Raw genomic sequence first — 23,772 nt, 5'->3', positions numbered from 1 at the left:
TTCACACACCACTGCACACGCCCACAGCAGAAGTGCTGTACATGGCTTTTGCACCATCTGCACACACAGAAGCACTTCTTTCTTGCACATTCACAGCACTTCACACAAACAACCATGCTGCACGCACATGCTGCAGCAGCAACTCTCTGTCTGCTACACACACAGACACGCGCACACGTACTACCATCACACACAAGCAGATCTAAGAATAATCCATAGCAATCCAATCCATAGCCTACAGAGCAAATAACCTGCTTTAAAGTTGGCTAGCAGGGTAAATCAAATGTAAGGCACTGGGGGATGTATTTGCTCACAGAGGTGTATCCCAGACTTTCATTTTGTACAGGCATCAGGTGTTGCAACTTACAACTGAGATCTGTGCTGTTAGTACCTATTAAAAAAAGAGCAAGAGTGCCTGATACATATATATTCCAAATCTCTCCACTGCTGCCTCCAGAAAACCTACTTTCCTAGTTAAGAATAGCATTTAAAAAAAAAAAAGGAAAGGAAAGTTGTTAAAGGTTACAAAGAGCAGCTAGATCAGAAGAACGAAAACCGCATTTTAAAAAAAGCCAACTGTGCTATTCTGTTCCTCTGAAAGGTTTACATTGTTGCTTTGGCCTTTTAAAGGTTACATTTACTGTGATCTTGCGCTGCAATGCTTATTTGAGAACAATGCTTCCCAGTGCTGTATTATAGCCCTTACTGTAGCCCTGTTATCTTTCACTGATACAGGTATAAACTGTTCTCATGGGATAGTCTGGAAGTCTGGCCATGCTACCCTTTCTCCCACTGGATTCCTTATTTATAATAAGGAATTATGGGAGAGAAAAGGGGTACAGTTCAGGGAAAGCTCCAGTTTTAGGGGTGCTCTTAGCCATGTGCCCTTGAATGAGCCCCTTGTTCTCTTCTTTCACTTCTTACTCCAGACTCTACCCAGGGCAAGCAAGTGAGGGTGGCAAGGAGCAGTTGTTACTTCCACTGTCTCACAGTCACCATAGAGTATCTGCTTTGCATGCAGAAGGTCCCAGGTTCAATCCATGGCATCTTCAAGTAGGGCTGGGAATGGTCCCTGCCTGAAACCCTGTCTGAGCTGCTGCCATTCACTGTAGACAACACATGGACAATAGATGGATCAATGGTTTGATTGAGTTTAAGGCAGCTTCCTATGTTCATAGTTGTTGTTATATGCCTTCAAGTCAGTTACGACTTATGGCGACCCTATGAATCAGCGACCTTCAGTAGCATCTGTTATAAACCACCTTGTTCAGATCTTGTAAGTTCAGGCCTGTGGCTTCCTTTTTGGAATCAATCCATCTCTTGTTTGGTCTTCCTCTCTTTCTACTTCCTTCTGTTTTCCCCAGCATTATTGTCTTTTACATGCTTTATGCCAGTATTTTTGTACACATGACTTGGCTGGAGAACTGCATTGCAAAATTCAGAGAAGTGTGAATTTTGAAGAAGGGCTGTGCATATGGGGTAGGTTCACCTTTAAATGTGAACTGAATTGGATTTCTTCCCCACCCTTACTACAGAGTAAAGGCATACAAGACTGAGTAGAAGCAGAGTGTTCTGCAGAGTGATATGTAGGAAGGAGGCAGGCCATAATCAGTGAACCTTAGTATGACAATTAGAAATGTTACCAGTGGGCTATTTTCAGCTGCAAAATTGTTGGAGGGTATAAAATGCTCCTGCATACTCTGCTCCTGAGGGGTCGGGAGGGAGGAAGAGCAAGCTGCTGTAACACAAGTCAGGCTGTAGAATATTGAAAATCCAGTAATGCATCAGATAAAGGCAGATTTTATGACAATTTTTTTATAACCAACATCTTCTGCTGACCTGATGCTTGTATTTAATTCTGTCTCCTCAAGCTGAACAGCTTTGTTTAATGTGGAAATATTTGGCTATGAGAGTGCCATCCTGTCTAACATGACTTGAGTCTTGTTGCTCCAAAATGTGTCTCCTTGGAGATGAAAGCCTTCCGTCACAGTGGAAAGAAAAGGGATTAAAAACTCAGATCATTTGTTGAGATACAAGACACTGAGCATCAAACAGGGAACAACTAATTCTCCATTTCCCACTTGTTGGTATACATTATGGTGGTATACCCCCAAACTCTTTATACAGCACTGAAAATAGTGATCTGTTCAATGCTTGGTTCTGGGCACAATTCAAGGTGCTCAAGCTAGTATTTAAAACCCTCAACAATGTAGATCCTACATACAGTATCTGAAAGACGGCACCCTCCCCTACAGACCCTCTTGGGTGTAGAGATCAGCAGAGGGAGCCCTTTTGGAAATTTCATCAGCACTTTCGGAAATTTCATCAGCACTTTCATCACTGCTCAGGGGGTGGCAGCCCAGAAATGGGCATACTCCGTGGCAGCCCCTAAGTTGTGGAGCTCCCTCCCCAGAGAGGTGCATCTGACACCTTCACTGTACAGTTTTCAGCGAATGCTGAAGATGCACTTCTCTACCCTGGCCTTTGACACTTGTGGTATAAATTTTATAGGACACCCTATTTTTTGTGATGATGGGATTTTCAGTTGTTTTTAATGATGTATTTAAAAAATTACTGTAACCCACCCTGGGATCTCTGGGTGAAGGGTAAGTAATTAATAGTAGTAGTAGTATCCTGAAAAGATCCATGCTGAGAAACAATCTCTGATAATAAATTAAAAAGGTAGCAGAGCAGCTTTAAACTGACTGAGGGGGGAAACCCGACAGGAGCTGAGGAAGGTCCGGGTTGGAATAAACCTCCCCCCTGGGATAAAAACCAAAGAAATGATGAAATTTTAAAAGGGGTAGGCCTAGAAGTAGGCATTGTGAGAGCAGGGGCACAGGATATAAATTCAGAAGGGCAAAATTACCACAGGCCAAACCACAAGTGCCAAAGACACTTGAAGAGAGACACTGCTTACAAGTGCCTGTATGCCAATGCTAGGAGCCTCCAAACCAAGATGGGAGAACTGGAGTGCTTGGTCTTAGAGGAGAGCATTGATATAGTGAGCATAACGGAGACCTGGTGGAATGGAGAAAATCAGTGGGATACGGTTATCCCTGGATATAAACTATATCAGAAGGACAGGGCAGGACGTTTTGGTGGCAGAGTTGCTCTATACGTGAAAGAAGGCATTGAATCCAGCAAGCTGGAAACCCCAAAAGAGGTGGACTCCTCCACAGAATCATTGTGGGTGGTGATACCATGCCCCAGGAGGGACTTAATACTGGGAACGATCTATCATCCCCCTGATCAAAACGCTCAGGGAGACCTTGAGATGAGATATGAAATTGAGGAAGCATCCAAACTAGGAAATGTGGTAGTGACTTCAACTACCCGGACATAGACTGGCCGCATATGTGTTCCAGTCATGACAAAGAAACAAAGTTTCTAGATATTCTAAATGACTATTCCCTAGACCAGTTGGTCATGGAACCGACCAGAGGGACGGCAACCCTGGACTTAATCCTCAGTGGGGACCGGGACCTGGTGCGAGATGTAAGTGTTGTTGAACCGATTGGGAGCAGTGACCACAGTGCTATTAAATTAAACATACATGTAAATGGCCAATTGCCAAGAAAATCCAACACGGTCACATTTGACTTCAAAAGAGGAAACTTCACAAAAATGAGGGGAGTGGTAAAAAGAAAGCTGAAAAACAAAGTCCAGAGGGTCACATCACTCGAAAAATGCTTGGAAGTTGTTTAAAAACACTATATTAGAAGCTCAACTGGAGTGCATACTGCAGATCAGAAAAGGTACCGCCAGGGCCAAGAAGATGCCAGCATGCGCCGCGCACAAGGTAGAAAGCTCTCGCCGGAGCCTGGAATCGCCGACGCTTCCTTATCCCAGAAGCCCCGGGCTGGTGGAGGCAGAGCAGATCCGCCCGTACTGGAGCACTCTCCCGACGGCAGCACCGGCAAGAGGAACGAACCGGTCCGCGAGCAGCTCCGCCTTGGAACTCCGCTCGCTCCTCTGTGCGCCTCTGCCGCGCGAACACCCAACAAGTAGGTGCCGGAGTGACAGCTTCATTGCCCATTAGTCAGCAGCGCCTCTGCCTTCATATTAATGAGGGGGAAGGGCCCAGAGCAGCGACAGCGGGCAGGCGGGCGGGTGTGGCCACGCGGCTCCTTAAAGGGCTGGTGCCGTCGGCAAGGCAGGGCGAATGCAAAGAGAGAGGAAAAACGCCGAAGTGTGCGCGGTTTTGAATTAGCCGTCGGAGGCTCTTCTAACCTGCCATTCATCTCCCGCCCGGGAAGGGCCCTGCGGCGGGCTGTTGCGCAATCGGGCTTATTGCGCGTGGGCTGGGCCCTTCCCAGCACGTGCGTGACCGTACGGGGGTGGGGGGCAGGGATGAGACGTGTGCCTTCTTGCACCTATAGCGTGTGCTCCACTGCCCCTAAAAGAGGAGGGGAAAGAGGAAGAAGAAGAAATAATAGTACCCCGCCTATTTCGCGCTTGCCTCTGGAGTTGCACGCTTTTGGATGCTTCTTTCCAATTGTGCATGCTCAAGCTGTATGTTTTTAGTGATTTTACCTGATTTTTAGTTTACTGTATTGTATTTTATTCCTTGCTGTGAACCGCCCAGAGAGCCATAGGCTAAGGGCGGTATAGAAATGGAATGAAATAAATAAATAAATAAATAAATAAATGGTTAACGAGCAAAGTCAAGGAAGCTCTTAGAGGCAAAAAGTCTTCCTTCAGAAAATGGAAGTCTTGTCCGACTGAAGAAAATAAAAAAGAACACAAACTCTGGCAAAAGAAATGCAAGAAGACAATAAGGGATGCTAAAAAAGAATTTGAGGAGCACATTGCTAAGAACATAAAAACCAACAACAAAAAATTCTATAAATACATTCAAAGCAGGAGACCATCTAGGGAGACAATTGGACCCTTGGATGATAAGGGAGTCAAAGGTGTACTAAAGAACGATAAGGAGATTGCAGAGAAGCTAAATGAATTCTTTGCATCTGTCTTCACAGTGGAAGATATAGGGCAGATCCCTGAACCTGAACTAACATTTGCAGGAAGGGATTCTGAGGAACTGAGACAAATAGTGGTAACGAGAGAGGAAGTTCTAGGCTTAATGGACAATATAAAAACTGACAAATCACCGGGCCCAGATGGCATCCACCCGAGAGTTCTCAAAGAACTCAAATGTGAAATTGCTGATCTGCTAACTAAATATGTAACTTGTCCCTCGGGTCCTCCTCCGTGCCTGAGGACTGGAAAGTGGCAAATGTAACGCCAATCTTCAAAAAGGGATCCAGAGGGGATCCCAGAAATTACAGGCCAGTTAGCTTAACTTCTGTCCCTGGAAAACTGGTAGAAAGTATTATTAAAGCCAGATTAGCTAAGCACATAGAAGAACAAGCCTTGCTGAAGCAGAGCCAGCATGGCTTCTGCAAGGAAAAGTCCTGTCTCAGTAACCTATTAGAATTCTTTGAGAGTGTCAACAAGCATATAGATAGAGGTGATCCAGTGGACATAGTGTACTTAGACTTTCAAAAAGCTTTTGACAAGGTACCTCACCAAAGACTTCTGAGGAAGCTTAGCAGTCATGGAATAAGAGGAGAGGTCCTCTTGTGGATAAGGAATTGATTGAGAAGCAGAAAGCAGAGAGTAGGAATAAATGGACAGTTCTCCCAATGGAGGGCTGTAGAAAGTGGAGTCCCTCAAGGATCGGTATTGGGACCTGTACTTTTCAACTTGTTCATTAATGACCTAGAATTTGGAGTGAGCAGTGAAGTGGCCAAGTTTGCTGACGACACTAAATTGTTCAGGGTTGTTAAAACAAAAAGGGATTGCGAAGAGCTCCCAAAAGACCTCTCCAAACTGAGTGAAGGAGGGGGGGAAATGGCAAATGCAATTCAATATAAACAAGTGTAAAATTATGCATATTGGAACAAAAAATCTTAATTTCACATATACGCTCATGGGGTCTGAACTGGCGGTGACCGACCAGGAGAGAGACCTCGGGGTTGTAGTGGACAGCACAATGAGAATGTCGACCCAGTGTGCGGCAGCTGTGAAAAAGGCAAATTCCATGCTAGCGATAATTAGGAAAGGTATTGAAAATAAAACAGCCGATATCATAATGCCATTGTATAAATCTATGGTGCGGCCGCATTTGGAATACTGTGTACAGTTCTGGTCGCCTCATCTCAAAAAGGATATTACAGAGTTGGAAAAGGTTCAGAAGAGGGCAACCAGAATGATCAAGGGGATGGAGCAACTCCCTTATGAGGAAAGGTTGCAGCATTTGGGGCTTTTTAGTTTAGAGAAAAGGCGGGTCAGAGGAGACATGATAGAAGTGTATAAAATTATGCATGGCACTGAGAAAGTGGATAGAGAAAAGTTATTCTCCCTCTCTCATAATACTAGAACTCGTGGACATTCAAAGAAGCTGAATGTTGGAAGATTCAGGACAGACAAAAGGAAGTACTTCTTTACTCAGCGCATAGTTAAACTATGGAATTTGCTCCCACAGGACGCAGTAATGGCCACCAGCTTGGATGGCTTTAAAAGAAGATTAGACAAATTCATGGAGGACAGGGCTATCAGTGGCTACTAGCCGTGATGGCTGTGCTCTGCCACCCTAGTCAGAGGCAGCATGCTTCTGAAAACCAGTTGCCGGAAGCCTCAAGAGGGGAGAGTGTTCTTGCACTCAGGTCCTGCTTGCGGGCTTCCCCCAGGCACCTGGTTGGCCACTGTGAGAACAGGATGCTGGACTAGATGGGCCACTGGCCTGATCCAGCAGGCTCTTCTTATGTTCTTATGTTCTTAATAGTCTTTTTTTCCTGGATCAAACGGACAGAAAATAAAAGTCCAGGGAGGGTGAGGAAGAGAGAAAAATACATACAATGCAAGCAGAGCTTGGAAAAGTTACTTTTTTGAACTACAACTCCCATCAGCCCCAGCCAGCATGGCCACTGGAGTGGGCTGATGGGAGTTGTAGTTCAAAAAAAGTAACTTTTCCAAGCTCTGAATGCAAGTAATAATTAGATCCATCCCTTTTATAAACACATCAGTCATCCCAGGTGATTGTCAGTTTGATCTGAATTAAAGGCATTTATCAGCAGCCTTTCAAACAGCTTTCTGTAGATCCAAGAATGAAAACAAAATGGGATTCCAGCTAGATGGCTAATCAAAACAAAATTGGGCATGGTGCTAGCACAGCAGTTAGCAGAAATTGTAGATGTGTAAAAGGAGAAGCCATTAATATACAGAGTAGTTTTGCATCGACAATCAGTTGACTTGTTATAATGTGCCTCCTGTTACTTTATGCTATTTGTGCAAATATGTTTTCATCAGTGCAGTCTCTAGGAAATGCTTTTGAACAGTTCCATAAACACCAGAAATACAGTGTGGTGCAGTCCTGATTAACCTCTATGTGACATACCTCCGCTCGCTCTAATGAGATTACACTGGTTCAGATACAAGTCTATTAATTTAAGTCCACAAGTATGGTTTTACAATGGATGCGCTAACAAAGACATTTTTTTGCTGCCATGCATCTAACACTCAGACCTGTGAGTTTAGTGATCAAAGTGCCAAATTTGGACCTGAGAGCATTTGGATTTAGCATCTGTATAGCTGGTCAGTGACCGCAAACAATAAAGATGAAGATAAAGATGAAGATGAAGATTTAGCATCACTTTCATATGCATCCTTGGTCAAGTTACTATCCCTGTCCCTGTTTTCTTTATTGGTTAAATGGGGATAATGGCATATCTTGCAGGGGTATTATGAAGATCAGATAGGTAACTGTTTAGGGGTATTTTCCATAATAATGATGTCATCTGTATGTAATTAGTTGTCTCTGCTGCTATGGAAACTTGTCGCTTCTCACCGTCCAGTTCCAACTTCCAACTGAAACCAGTTGGGAACATCAGTCCTAGAAGTTTTCTTTCCTAATCATCCCATCTACCAGTTCTGCTGCTCCAATCAAAATCTGAGGGTCCCATTGCCACTCTCCCCCCCCCCACACACACACACAAACAAGCACATGTATGTCTATATCAACCCCATGGGGCTCTGGAGCCTCTGCCAATGGTAGGGATGGAAAGATCAGTTTTGGTTCTTTCAGTTTCCAATCTTAAATTCAGTCCTCCACATTTCTGCAGCAATTAGCAATTCTTTAAAAAAAAAATCCTCATGAAAATTCTCCAGCATTCTAGTGCAAAGTTATCCTAATAAGCACATTTTGTAAGCAGTTTTGACTAATGTACACGTTTGCCGGCTATTTTTAATCGCATAATGCATTTTTGTATTTTTTCCCTTCATATATTTTTGCACACTTTCCCCTAATATATGCATTTTGGTAAACATTGCTTGGTTGGCATTGCAAAATTCGAATAACCTTGAATTTTGAAGGATGGCTGTGTTTGAGTTCTCATATTGTTTCGGGAAGTACAAATTTGATAGATTCGGCTTGAAATGAGAACTGAATCAAATTTCTTGCCCATCCTTAGCCATTGGCCAGAGAGCCAAGGGCCAGAAACAGTTGCTCTCCCTCCTTCCCACAAAGAGCATCATGGCAAGGGGAAGACCAGCTTGGCCCCATCCATCAGCCAGAGGACAGGCACCTGCAGAGCTTACAGTGCCCATCCCTGCCAGAAAGAACCTTTTTATTACTCAATGTCATGTGATGGTGAAGACAGCCTTTTGTGTTTTAAACTGGAGGTTATGTTCTTTTCTATTTTGGGTGCATTGACAGTTGAATCTGAAACTGCAGTTTGATGTAAAATCAGAGAGATTACAATATGTTGCTACTTAAGCAATGAATCTAGCTGTTGGAAAAAACAAACTTGGTCTGCCCAAGATGCTCGTGTTCAGTCTGCTATGCTTAAACCACTCCATTTAAGGCAAGCTGGGCATGGTCGATTAAAAACATAGAGCACACCTAGAATTTTGCTACAATATATTTCACCTCCCACTGTTTTATCTTGGGCAAACTGAGACACTCCTCATTGGAAACTATTCTGCAGAATAGTCAGTGCCATTATTCCCCAATTGTTTTTGGAGGGTTTTTTTTAGTGTTGCAAAGTGTTGCTGTAGTTCACATATTCACCGAAACAGAAGCAAAAGAAAATAATTTACTATAGGAACCCTCACTAAAATTGCAAAGTAAATCAAACATATTTAAAGTGACTATCTGAACTATATCAACTGTTGCTTCCTCCCTGCTAAAATAAGATCAGCATAGCACATATCTTGTTTCTGTTATTTGGGCTGATTGCAGGTGTTGCCCCACTCACCATATGCTCAGAGGCACATGTTACCAAATTCTTCCAAGCTACACAGGAAGTGGACTGGACCATGCAACACCAACCCAAATTGTGTTTGCATTTTGACAAATTTGTAGGGCAATTCAATATCTCAGAGAGGAGGTCAGGTCTCCTGATCCCCTAGTGCATTCACTATAGCTGGCCAATTTCCCTGCTTTTTAAAGTTTGGTAGAAATATCTCTTAGCTGTAGATATGTTCTTAAACTGCAAGGGGTTTTATTGCCTATTAATGAATTTCTCTGCTTTTTAATCCGGGAGGTAAGAAATGGGATCCTGTGCAAGTTTGCTGAGAAAGGACTGATCATTTGCATGCTTATTGAGTTTGATGGGATTTACTCCCCTGCAATCATGCTTAGGATAGGTGAAACTGAGCACAGGGGATGAGGAGGGGGGGAGGAGGAAGGGCAGGGGTAGGGGAGGAGGAGGGAGGGGAGGAAAGGCAGAGGGGAGGAGAGGGAGGGAAGCAGACAGGAGGGGGGGAGGGCAGGTTTGATCATTGGCATGTTTATTGAGTTCAGTGGGATTTACTCCTGTGCAATCATGCTGAGGATAGGTAAAACTGACCATGGGGAGAAGGAGTGGGAGAGAAGGACAGATGGGGGGCTGGAGTGGGCAGAGGAGGAAGAAGGAAGAGGGGAGGGGAGGGGGATGGGAGGAGGATGGGAGAGGAGAGAGGAAGGATGGGAAAGTTAGGTCTGATCATTTGCATGCTTATTGAGTTCAGTGGAATTTACTCCCCTGCAGTGATGGTTAGGATAGGTAAAAATGACCATGGGGGATTGGAGGGGGAGAGGAGAATAAAAAAGGAAGGGAGATGAGAGGGGAGAGAAAGGAGGGGGGAGAGGGAGGGGAAAGGAGGGGATTGGAAGGGAATAGGGGAGGGAGGGGCAAAGGAACAGGAGGGAAGGGGCAAGAGGGAAGGGATAGGAGGGAGGAGGTGGGTAGGGCAGGTTTGACCATTTGCATGCTTTTTTAGTTCAGTGGGATTTACTCCTGTGCAATCATGCTTAGGATAGGTGGAACTGACCTGGAGGAGGGGCAGGGAGAGGAGGAGGAGGGCAGGGAGGGAGAGGGGAGGAGATTGGGTGGATGGCACGTAGTCTCCCACCCCAAAGCTATCTCTGGCCATATCTACACAAGACCTTTATTTCACTTTAGACAGTCATGGCTTCTCCCAAAGAATCCTGGGAAGTGTAGTTAGTGAAGGGTGCTGAGAGTTGCTAGGAGATGTCCTGTTCCCCTCACAAAGTTTCAGTCAGGATGGCTAACAAACCATTCTAGCCACTGGAGCTCTGTTAGGGGAATAGGAGTCTCCTCTTAGCCCCCTTCACAAACTACACTTCCCAGGATTCTTTGGGGGAAAGCTATGGCTGTCTGAAATGAAATAAAGGTCTGGTGTGGGTGTGGCCCCCTGATTAGGCAAGCCAAGCAGCTGTGAGTCTGGCTTTTAGAACACTGACAGTTGGTTCTTACTGAGCATGCCCGTCCTTATCATTGAGCTGAATGCTAAATTTCTTAAATTAAAAATTGGCCAGGTATTTTTTTAACTTTTAAACTGTATAAGATGAAGGTCAGAGTATGGGGCAAGGTCACTAACAGGATTACAGGTACTCTGTGAACATGGCTATTTTTAATTAATTTCAACAAATTATGAGAACTCTGACAGAAAAAAGTCCAACAGAGGTCTGGTTTTTCCCCTCTCTTTTTACACACTGAACTCTCAATTCTCTCTGTGTATCTCCATGAAAATTTAGAGGGTTGTTAAGCAAGTGTTTCTGAGTTCCGGACTATACATTTTGTAAGGTTTTGTTTTGAAATGAGCTTATGGGGAGCATCAGGATGGGAACCATCAGAATGGCATGGGGGTATGTTAAATTTCACATTGTGGAATGTGAAAAATCCATGCTGGCTATAGTATACAGCACTCTCATGGCTATATAATACTGTTTCAAAGGGCATAGCAGAACTCTGGGATCTTGATGATTTGGACTTGGGAGCAAATGAGACAACACCTTTGCTATAAATGTGGACCTTAAAAGATGGACGACACCTCCCCAGTGCCCCTTCTCTAAGCTCTAGCTATCTCTTCTGGATGAATTGATTTAGTGCAGTCATGGGGGAGTGCATTTTGGCCATGATATAATCCATTGATTCCCTGGCTAGGCACTGTGAACTATCTCTTGTGAATACCATTGTCTGACTTTTTATTTTATTTCACTTTTTAAAAAAAATCTGACGTACTGTCAAAGAAACCTGATGCCATGCATCATCAGGGTAGTTGCTGAGTGAGCATATGGCTGATATATTGCTGTTCCTGAGAGGGTGCAATGCTTGGATGCAACTCATGCCTCTGCAAGTACTGAAGAGTACAGGAATAAGGTGACTGTCCTCATTCAGTGCATAAATAGCTCCCTTGCTCATCTGCTGTGTCCAAAGCATGGTAGCAACAGAACAGGCTGTTTATGATACCTCCCTGCCTCCTCTCCTCCTCCACACTAGGAACAGCTTTTCCTGATTGCTATGGCAAAAAGTACCAATGCAAAAAGTGGCATCTACTTTTTTCACTTTTGGCTTTATTGCCTGTCCCTCTGGAGGAAAGATTCTACAGCCTGGGTGACGGCACCAAGTGTTAAGGACCAGAGAGCTGCAGATCAACAGAAGGGCTATTTTCTCTGAGCCAACATTTTTACCATCAGCCAGCCCCTGATTCCATCTGCAGGTCCTTCTGCCCCTTTCCTCCGGGGGGGAGGAAGAGCCTGGAACTTGGATAATGCAATCATTTGTCAGGTACTAGAGGAGGCTGCCATAAACACCTCCACATATTCCTAACAGAGTGTTCCTCATGTGTGGATTTTTAATTATAACCCACACTTTGAGAACTAACCTACTTATTTATTTTGAAGATGTATACCTTGACTTTTAATCAGATGATTTTCAAGGCAACTTACAAGCAGCAGGTTGTAAGAATCATACCCCCCCCAAGTCACTCACAATTAGGGATGGAAAGATCTGTCAGTTTCAGTTCTCTTAGTTCCTCATTTTTCCAATCTTAAATTCAGTTCTCCACATTTCTGCAGCAATTTGTAATTTTTTTAAAAAAAAAATCCTCATGAAAATTCTCCAGCATTTTAGTACAAATTTCTCTTAATAAACATGTTTTTGTAGGCCGTTTTAACTATGCACATAGTTTTGCAAGCAATTTCTTGTCATCCAGTGCATATTTGTATGTTATTTTCACTTATATATTCATTTCTATGCACACTTTCCCCTAACAAATGTATTTTTATAAACACTGCTTGGTTGGTGAACTGTACCACAAAATTCAAATAAGGATGAACTTTGAAGGATAGCTGTGTTTCGGTTGTTCAGAAAGTGTGAATTTGATCTATTCGACTTGAAATGCAAACTGAATTTAATTACATGCCCATCCCTATTGACAATCCAGCTTCCCTCAGTTGCCTGGCCAATGGATAGGGCCAGGCTAGTCTTCCCCTTGCCATGACATTGTTCCTGGGACATGTGGGTGTGGGTGCAACATCTCAGTGGCCCTTCTTTTCCTGGCCAATAGATGGGGCCAGAGCATGTTCCCTTTGGAAACTGGCATTTGCAGCAAAGTATTCTTTCTAGCAAGGAGGGACACTGTAAGCTCTCTGCAACTTCTCCTCCTCTGGATGATGGATGGGGCTAGGCTGGTCTCCCCCTTGCCATGATGTTCTTCCTGGGAGGCCGGAGGTGCAACCTTCAGTAATCTTGGCTGAAAAGCAAAGTATAAATACTCTGGTAAACTGGCAAAGTCCACCCGAGATTATGTTCCACTTTTTAAAACATACTTTAAAACAGAGGTGGGGAACCTTTGGCCCTTCTCGTGTTGCTGAACTACAACTCCCATCAGCCACAGCAAGCATGGCCAATGGCTAGGGATGATTGGAGTTGTAGCTCAGCTACATATGGAGAGCCAAAGGTTCCCCATAGCTGCTTTAAAAGGAACTAGCAAAATATGCTGCACAGCTGAAGAGAGAGCTGACTCTATAAACATTGTGCTATGAAGGCTCTCATTTGCATCTCACTAATATCTAACTTGCATTTGGTTGAAACACAGGGCAGGGTCTTCCTGTGACCATGCCTAAAATTTGGAACTCTTTTCCTAGGCCACATGCACACCACCACCAGCCTGCCCTTTTGATGGCCTTCTGTTCCTATGCAAAGAACATTCTTTCTTGGCAGGCATTTGGCAGAGCTGGCCATATATCCTGTTTTACAGGACAGTCCTTTATTTGAAGGAGTTTTTTATTTGAAGGGTTGCCTGGCCCAAGCCTGATTTAAAGATCAAGAAGGATAAGAAGGGAGAGATCAGGAACCTTGAAGTTGCACATCGATAATAGTTAGCACCTGGACAGCAGACGGAGAAGGCACACAGCCCACCTGGTCAGAATCTTCCCCACTATGGTGACATGTATTGTGCTGTATTCAGTGTAGTGCTAAGACAATCATTCTGTCGGCCCAAGGATTTCTTCTTGCGTGACGGAACTATCACTTCCTCTCCACCCTGCGCACACCCCCAAAATCTGTTCTCGGTTCCTCCCAACCCTCCAGAGCAGATTTGGGAATGGTGGGGGACAAGCACAGGGGGAGGAGGGAGGAGAGGGGGATCACAAAAAGTGTTGGAATAGGCAAACTTGCATGTTCCCTTGTAACAAGGGAGATGTTCCCTTTAAGGGATATTTGGGGAAATATCCCATGTACCTGTTTACCATGATATAACTTCCTAATGGGTGGGATTAGTTACCTGGCTTCCTCCTCCTTTGTCCTGGGGATTCCTGCATAATCTCCATTACTGAGCTTTTTACCTCTGGGAGAGGCCTCATGGCTGATGCTGTCCTGAGAGCATCACTACCAAAGACTAAAATGGACTACGACCTACTTTTTCTTTCATCTAAGCTAGAGCCTATGTTTCCTGAACATATGAAAGGTTGTGAGTAAATATTCTTTATCTTTTACCTAAGAAGGTTGTGTCTGCTTTTATTTGTGCCTAGGGAAAGCTGGGCTAGTTTATACTCTCACTCTGCTGCTTGTGGTTATATCTCTGCTAAGAAATAGGACCACAAAACTTAGTTCCTATTTCATTTTATATTTTTAAGATACCAAACAAAAAGTTGGTTGAATACCCACCATTGTATTTAAATTATAATTATTTCTAAATTTGCATATATATATATGCAAATTTTATGCAAATGTGTGGCCTCTTCCCCCCCCCTTTTTTGCAATGTGAAAGAAGCCACCTTTACATTTGGCCTGCCATCCTACTAAGTTTTCTAACTTCCATGATAAATTTGTTCTGACATTGGTTTTTCTGTGATTTTATCATTGGACTTGTTTGCAGTTTCTGTTGTTGACATCTCAGCCCTGCTCAGAGGTTTTTCTCACATGCTCTCCCAACCCATGACCAAGAGAGTGGGGAGGCCCTCAGTTGCCACACCCTTGACATCATATCGTAAACTGCCCAGAGAGCTTCGGCTATGGGGTGATATACAAATACAATAAATAAATAAATATGTACCAACCAACCCCACCCCCTGGCATCCACATAAACAGTAGAAAAGTCTGCAGGGGGGCTCAAATTTTTAAAGAATCATGCTTCATGGTCAGGCTAGATCACTTAGTCCAGAGGTGGAGAACCTTTGGCCCTCCTGATGTTGCTGAACTACAGCTCCCACCAGTCCAGCAAGCATGGCCAATGGCCAGGGATGATGGGAGTTGTAGTTTAGTAGCATCTGGAGAGCCCAAGGCTCTTCACACCTGTGCTAGTCTTAAACACTAAGGAGCAGGAAGGGGTGGCTCAGACAGAGGCTGTGTTAATTATATATGCTTTGCATTCCACAGAGAACCCAGTTCAGAAACAATGCAGTGCGTGAAAATTCTGTACCAGGTGACAAATAACTAAACTGTAATGCTGGATTTACCATGAACATTTTCCAGAAGGCAATGGCCTGAGTGCAGGGATTTATGTTGAGTCACCTTACAATCCTGCTTGTGTAATAAACTGATTGATGGGGATTGTAAGAGCAACCCTCCCCCACCATCTGTTCCAGGGGGAAATAAAGTATATACACACGTTCTGCTCACTGGGATGGAGAGGAGGAGGGGAGGAGAGGGAAAGTGGCAAATTCTTGACATCTGCTTCGCTCTGTAAATTACAAAGGATGTTGGCTTGTGCAATGTGCAGTTTCTGAAGCTGTGATTAAAAGTGACACGTCCAAATGAAAACTGCAAAGAGCAGATCATCCAGAATTCAATCTAAATAAATGGGGACGCGCACTATCCAAAAAGCATTTTGAACAGAATCATAGAAAGAGTTGGAGGACACCTTATAAACCATATCATCCCAACCCTTGCTCAAAGCAGGAGATCCAGAGTTCAAGCATCCCCTCTAAGTGGAATGGGTTCCATTGTCAAAGTGCTATTACCATAAAGAAATTCCTTCTCCTCTAACCAAAGCCCATTAACTTATACCCTTCTCACCCCTCGCTGGATCATCACCTTGTAGTGATGAGTGGGCTTGCATGTTCCAATGAACCCTGTGAGCGATGCCGTCGGAAGTCATGTACTCTCAGCAGGGTCACCCATGGTGGTAAGGTCAAGGGACAGGAAGCAGACAAAGAACGATCCAGGAAAGTCCTCAATGGCAGAACAAGCAGAGGATAACAATGTGTACGTTACAATGGCTGTGAAGGCGGATGAAAGCTGCAGCAGGTAAAAGACTTCCAATCGTCATGGTATCCATGCCATTGGATCAAAGCCATTTTCTGTCAAGATTGTGTGTTGATTGTCGTGCATCGATCTCCCCACATAAAACAAATTCATGCACAGGCGTCTTCCAAGCAAATCCATCTGGAAACCTATGTCCTCACTGTGGGCAGCTGTGCGGATCCAGAATTGGCTTCCACGGTCACTTACGGACCCACTGTTAAAGACCTTATCTTGGAAGACAATCTTACTCAGCCACAAGTGATCACCAGTGATGACCCTTCTCTACCTTACACCCATTACATCAAGTTCTGCCCTTTGGGGAACCAAGTCTTTGCCGCAGGGGTGTTGCTAGCTGCTGAAAGGGCTCAGAGCACAGGCCCATGACACAAAGTTGCATACGGCACCAATCTCCATGCTGCTCTTTTAATGGCTCTGCTAGGTAACAAGCTGGACAAGCTGGAAACATAAAACAGGGGCAACATGGGAGGGTGGAGACTGAAGGAGGGGCCGTCAGTAGAAGAAAAGGGAAGCTGCTGACCCTGCGGAGGCAGGTCTGGACAAAGGGAGTGGGAGTCTAGAGCTGTGAAGGGCAGAAGGCAGGAAGAGAGAGGAGACAGAAGGAGAGTAGATTTAGCATGAAGAAGGAGGTGGTTTGAAAAAAAGGAAGGCAAAGAGCAGGATCTGGGGCTTGCAACCCCAGTGGTGAGCTCGGAGAGATTCAGGAGAGGAAAAAGTCTTCAGAGCAGCTACTACATTATAGAAACAGCCCTACAAAGCCAGGATCTGGTGATGAAAAGTGTGTCTAAACTTTTAGAAAAAGGGACTCACCAGAGGGTGTCTGGAGATTGCTAGCTTCACACTCTGGAGCTCTGAGGATCCTGGGGACCTTGGCCAGGGATAGGGAACTTGTCACGTTTTGCATATGTTAATTTATATGTAGAGGTGCCTCTGGGAAATTAATATGAAACATGGTTGGGGTGTCAGCAGGACAGTGCTTTGTAATGCACCCATCCAACCTTTTTGGTTTTAGAAGGGGGGGAGGACAGAAAATGCAGGGCCCTAGGCTACCCCCTTAGAATGTCCCTGCTTTGCTATTTTCTTTGTGATTCAAGGTATACAAATACCTCTGGTCCCATCCATCAGCCAGATGAGGAGAAGGGATGGGGAGACATTCCGTTTAGTTCCGATCACATTTCAGTATGAACCCACTCAATTTGCTCTTCCCAAAAACAATATGCAAACCGAAATGTAGTGTTCCTTTGAAATGTGCGCCTCCAAGTTTTGCAATGCAATTCTCCAACCACAACATGTGCCCAAAAATTGTATATTAGGGGAAAGATGCATATATTGCCACCCTGGGCTCCTTTGGAGGAAGGTGCAGGATATGCATCAAATAAATAAATAAATGAGTGAAAATAATATACAAAAATGCTTTGTGTTTGGTGAAATTGCTGGCACAAATGTGCATATTAGACAAAACTGCATTCAAAGATGTGTACAATTAGGAGAACTGTGCACTAAAATGCTGATGATATTTTTGTGAGGATTTTTTTTTTAAATAAAATGAGCAATCTGATGTGGAAATGTGGAGAACTGAATTTAAGACTGGAAATATGAGAAAGTGGGGGAAACCTAAATGGACAGATCCATTTATCCCTTGCAGGGAGATTGCTTTACCCCCTCCATGCCAGAAATAAACTTCTGTTCCAGTGGCCAGTTGTCCTTGGACTACAGGGCAGAAGGGAAGCACATGGTGTCCCCATTCATCAGTCAGGGAAACAAGGCCCACCGGAAGGTTGTACTCTCTGCCTCACAAGAAAAAGTCACGGCGAAAGGAAGACTAGCCTGGCCCCATCCATTGGCCAGAGAACTAAGGGCAGCTGAGTTGTGTGTGTATGAGTGACTTGGTTGGGGGGAGGTGTTTGTATTATTATTACAGCCTGTTGTTGTGGCCCCATACAACAGCTATAGGATTAAAGACTGCTGTGCTGAATGTTTGGGGATATGTTTTGCATTGTATTGTTACTGCCCATTTGCTACCGGGCCAAGTTCAAGGTTCTAGTTTTGGCGTACAAAGCCCTATACAGCTTGGGACCAGGATACCTGAAAGACCATCTTACCCCTTATATGTCCAGTCGATCCCTGTGCTCTGCAGGTAAGGGCCTCCTGCAGATACCATCTTATCAGGAGGTTCGTTCTGCACAACATAGAAAATGGACCTTTAGTGTGGCGGCACCTACCCTGTGGAATTCCCTCCCTTTGAATATTAGGCAGGCGCCATCTCTGCTATCTTTTCAGCGCTTTTTGAAGACTTTCCTCTTTCAACAAGCATTTAAGTTGAGACCTATCCCAGTCTGCGTCTGTGTTAGAATTGTTTAATATGTTTTTAATAATGTTTTAACCCTTTTTTAAAGGTTTTTTTTAAAAAAATGTTTTTAATGCTGCCTTGTTTTAATGTATTTTAAGATCTGTTTTTATGATGTTTTAAAGCATTTTAGTGCTTTGTTTGCCACCCTGGGCTCCTGCTGGGAGGAAGGGCGGGATACAAATAAAATAAATAAATAAATAAATAAATAAATAAATAATCTGTGGTAAGCCGCCTTGAGGATCTTTTGATGAAAAGGCAGGGTATAAATCTTCATGTTAAATAGGTTCAATCTCCATTTTTTAAAATTGTTGTTCTATATCATCTGCCAGGAAATTGGAAAAAAGAATTTATTAAGATTGCCATTGTTTCCACAAAATAACATTCAGCAGCTCAAAGAGCTACTGTCACTGCACTGAAGGTTGTTCATATCTTATAAAGTTCACATGGAAAAAATCTTGACAGGAGGTAGACATTAATTAATCTAAATTGCAACAGAGAACCTGGTATTTCAAATGCTTCCAAACAAAATGAATTCTTCCTCGTTATCATTGGTATCATGAATGTCAAAGGGATTAATAATTGTTAGCTAGCTGTCACTAGTGTCAACCTAAATTTCTTCTAGGACATTTGCATTATTAACTATTTTTCCATCAGATTACGCTGGTTTTAGAGGACGCATGCTCCGGTGATTTTCAAGTAATCAAGAGAGACTACAGGAAGAGGCAAGGCAAGGGTGTGGGGTCCCTTCATGATCCCCACTATGCCCCATGGCATCCTACACTACTCTACACAATTCAATCATGTTCAGGATCAGGAGGCCAATCCACTTAGTAGAGCAAAGGTTCTATACATCGGCAGAGCTTGGAAAAGTTACTTTTTTGAACTACAACTCCCATTAGCCCAAGCCAGTGGCCATGCTGGCTGGGGCTGATGGGAGTTGTAGTTCAAAAAAGTAACTTTTCCAAGCTCTGCACATCGGTATAAGACATCACCTGGATGGGGAATTTGGCTTCCCTGTTCATTTCAATCCATGATGAGCTAAAACCTTACCATTGGGACCATGGTCACACATTTCTTATTTACATCAAGGATGTATGACTTTAAGGCTCTCAACCCCTTTGAAAAACACCTGGGAACCTAAGTTGATGCAAAGAGAACAAGTTACTCCTTTTTGCTATCCTTTTCACTGTCCATTTCTGAGCTCAATTCAACATGCTAATTGTTATTGCCTACAAAGCCCTAAACCTCTAGGGCAGCCTTTCCCAAACAGTGTGCCTCCAGATGTTGTTGGACCACAACTCCCATCAGCCTCAGCCAGCATTGCCAATGGTCAGGAAAGATGGGAGTTGTGGTCCAACAACATCTGGAGGCACACTGGTTGGGGAAGGCTGCTCTAGGGACTAGGATTCCTAAAGAACTGCCTCCTCCCATATGATCCTGTCCATCTTCTTAGGTCAGTTGGAGAGCCGCTGGCATGTGGCCCCTGGAAAAGTTGCACTGAAGGGGATGCTGCCCTTGGGCTAGAAAATTCTAAAAACTATTCCGCAGAAGCTATGGAAGAATTATTAGGTTTCTAAGGTCATCTATACAAAGTAATCCAAACAGACAAATGAGTTAACCTCATGTTCAGAAAGATGGGAGCAAACTTGAGTAATTAATAACAATTCTTTTGATCAAATTGCAGCGCCAAGCTAATTAATAGAGGGGTAGGTGGGTGCAGGAAATAACAGTTTGATAGCAATGTGCCAGTTGGACTTAGAACAGACTAATTTGCTTTAAATTAAGAATATTTATGATGATGTCACTATAGGTATCTTGTCATCCCTCTCATCATTGTCCTGCGCTCTTATTCATCCTCATAATTCTGTCTCTGTTATGTATTACATATTAGCATTAACTAATGGGTGAATGCCAACTAATAGTGCAATCCTATACTTGTGTCTTCAGAAGTAAGCCCCATTGAATTCAGTGGGATTTACTCCCAAGTAACTATATATAGGATTGCTGTCTTGGTCACAGTCAGAGTTTGTTGTTATTATGTGCCTTCAAGTTGATCACGACTTAAGGCGACCCTATGAATCAGCGGCCTCCAATAGCATCTGTCATGAACCACCCTGTTCAGATCTTGTAAGTTCAGGTCTGTGGCTTCCTTTATGGAATCAATCCATCTCTTGTCTGGCCTTCCTCTTTTTCTATTCCCTGCTGTTTTTCCCAGCATTATTGCAGTCAGAGTAGAGCCATTAAAATCAAAAGAACTAAGTTTATATTTCAATGGTCTGAGAATGACTAACATTGAATGTTACCCAATGATTCTGTCAGCTTACATTTATGTAAGGCTGTGCAAAATTCTGTCTTTTAGCTTCTCTGACCTCCCCTCTTCCAGGGGTAAGAAGTGATGAGAATAGGGTCTTCCAAAACATTTTAAGGAACTATCATACAGATTCAAAATGGCTATTTTGTGATGTTAACAAGCCATGTCAGTTGTATTCATGAGTCGAAGAGGGAAGGGGGCACATGTTGCTTTGTGAAAACTGTGTCCATCCTGCAAAGATACCTGCATTCACACATGCACATACAAGAAGACTATTTATTTATTTATTGAAAATATTTCTATCCCGCCCTCCTACCCTATAACAGGGCACTCAGGGTGACTTACAAAAATAAAATCAAACATGTACATAATAAAATTGTAAACAGTAAAATCACAAAAACATTAAAATAAGTTGAAATAGATAAAATACAAGTAAAATACATAAAATTATATATATATATATATATACACACACACACACACACACACACACATACAGAGAGCCAGTGTGGTGTAGTGGTTAAGGTGTTGGACTACAACCTGGGAGACCAGGGTTCGAATCCCCACATAGCCATGAAGCTCACTGGGTGACCTTGGGCCAGTCGCTTCCTCTCAGCCTCACGAAAACCCTAGTCGGAATCGACTTGAAGGCAGTACATTTACATTTATATATACACACATACACACATATACATATATATATAGGGATTGGTACTAAAGGGACTACAAAGGTAAAATTTTAACGTAGAAGGTATAAAATCAGTGTCAGGCTCTACCTTCAGTCTCTCCCAAAGGCTCTCCGGAACAAGATCGTTTTCAGAAGTCTCCGGAAAACCAACAGGGAGGGAGCAGAGTGGACTTCTTGGGTAGAGTATTCCAAAGATTAAATAAGACCGCTTGCCACGTATTTGTCTAAGAGTTTTTCTTCAGTTTTTTTTATGCTTTTGATAATCTGCCTTTCTCTTCTGGAATTGGTCTGCTAACCCTTTAAATTTTTTCCCCATTGTTCATTTGGAACATTTCGGGCACTTTGTTAGCAACAGACATACTCCTGGAGTGAACTACACTGTCATAGCTTTCATCTGCTGCAGTGTCAGAGCACACCTGTATGGTTCATTGTTATCAATTAGCACATGCCAAAAATGCAGCATGTGCACTGCAAGCAGCCAGACCATCTGGGAATCTTGTCTTTAAATGCCGGCAAAAAGAAAAAAGGGGAAAAAAGAAATACTTAAAAGTAAGCTGTTAAATCATTATTTAGTCATTTAGTATTGGGAGTATGGAAATAAACAGACTACATCAAAAGTCATTGCTAAATATTTTATATTATTATTAGTGCTTTTTTGTGTGTGATGAAATTCACTGGTACACAGTACCGGCACCTCTTTTTTGGCTGCCCATGGCAACCATTTTGTGCTGGCACCCCCAGCACATTCATCAAGGTATGAGTACCAGCACCTCATTTTTTTACTCCACCCCAAAAAAAGGCTGGTTATTATAAGCATTAGCATCAACATTTATATCTCACTCTTCCTCCAGGGAGCTCAGGAACGCATACAATGATCTCTCCCCCTAACTTTCATTTTATTTTCATAACAATCCTGTAAGGTAGGCTGAGACATGAGGAGTAGTGGCTCAAGGTCAGCCAGGTAGCTTCACAACAGAGTACGGATTTGAACCTGGGACTCCTTATGCTCTCACTTTTTAGTTTCAGATCTGTTCCTTCAATATCAATGATCCCCAAAGTGTGCCCTAGGGCCTGCTGCCTGGCTACTGCCAGCAAGGCTAGATTACTTCCATCTCTGAGTCCGAGAACCAGCTGCTCAGCCCCACTCCCTTACCCAGGAGGGCCGTAAAGAGCGTTGCTGCCTTGATTGACAGTGCTGAAGAATGAGGGCAGGGAATGCTCCCTGCATACAGAAAGCTGCCTTATACTAAGTCAGACCATTGGTCCATTGAGCTCAGTATTTCCTACACTGATTGGTAGTGGCTCCGTGGGGTTTCAAATGGGGTTCTCTCCCAGCCCTACCTGAAGATGTCAGGGATTGAACCCAAGACCTGCTGCATGCAAAGCATGTGCACTGAGCCATGGCTCTTAATTACCCTGGTTCTTTTTTTTCAATTAATTTTTATTCAAATTTTCAAAACCAAAACAATACAAAAAGAAAAAACACAAATCAATAACTAACACAACAAGAAAATAAAAAAAATAAAAAAATATTGACTTCCGATTTGTCATAGTTCAGCTATAAATCTATGATATATAACAAGCCTGTCTCTTAATAGATTATAAAATCATCTTCCTCCAGCGGTTATCTTAATTGGTTTCAAATCTCATTAACATCATATCATTTTATTCTTCCACAAAAGTCAAAGAGAAGTTTCCAATCCTTGAGATATATGTCCATCAATTTTTTTTCTAGATAAACATGTCAATTAATCCAACTCATCAAGTCTACTAAGTCCAGTAATTTCAAATCGCTCTTCTTCCATTATCCATATTGGTTCCATCTTCTATCTTTACGCACCCAATAATCTTGCTGTCATAGTCATATAATAAGAGTCTGATAGGAATTTCCTTTATCACAGATATTTTCTTGCCATCAATTCCGAACGTATCACTGAAGTATTGTTGCAAAGCCGCATCTCTGTTCCTCTTTTTTACATGATACACTAGCACATCTCTTGAAGATTTTTCCATTGACACAAAACAGGGATTAAATCTGTTATCTTTCTCCATTTCAAGTTCCATCAAATCCTTCCAGTCCAGGAATTTTTTTGAACCGATAATATCTTTATCTCCAATCTCTTCAATTCCTTCAGGGACAGCGCTGAGTTCCAAACCGTAATATTTATCTCCAGGATCCATCACAGCCAGGAAATCCAAATCTTTTTCCATGTCCATATTTAATCCAATCTCCATAGTTTGAACCTTGCCTTTAATTTCTCTTTCATCCTTTTTTGGTTTTCCAGATCTATCTTTATTCTCCTTTCTCATAGAATCCTGAATTTCTTTCAGCTCCTGTCTCATTTCGTCAAATTCAATTCTCAACACT

This window comes from Rhineura floridana, chromosome 5, assembly GCF_030035675.1.
Source record: "Rhineura floridana isolate rRhiFlo1 chromosome 5, rRhiFlo1.hap2, whole genome shotgun sequence".
Taxonomy (NCBI): domain Eukaryota; kingdom Metazoa; phylum Chordata; class Lepidosauria; order Squamata; family Rhineuridae; genus Rhineura; species Rhineura floridana.
The sequence above is the reverse complement of the archived record's forward strand: the minus strand, read 5'-3'. Positions refer to the sequence as shown.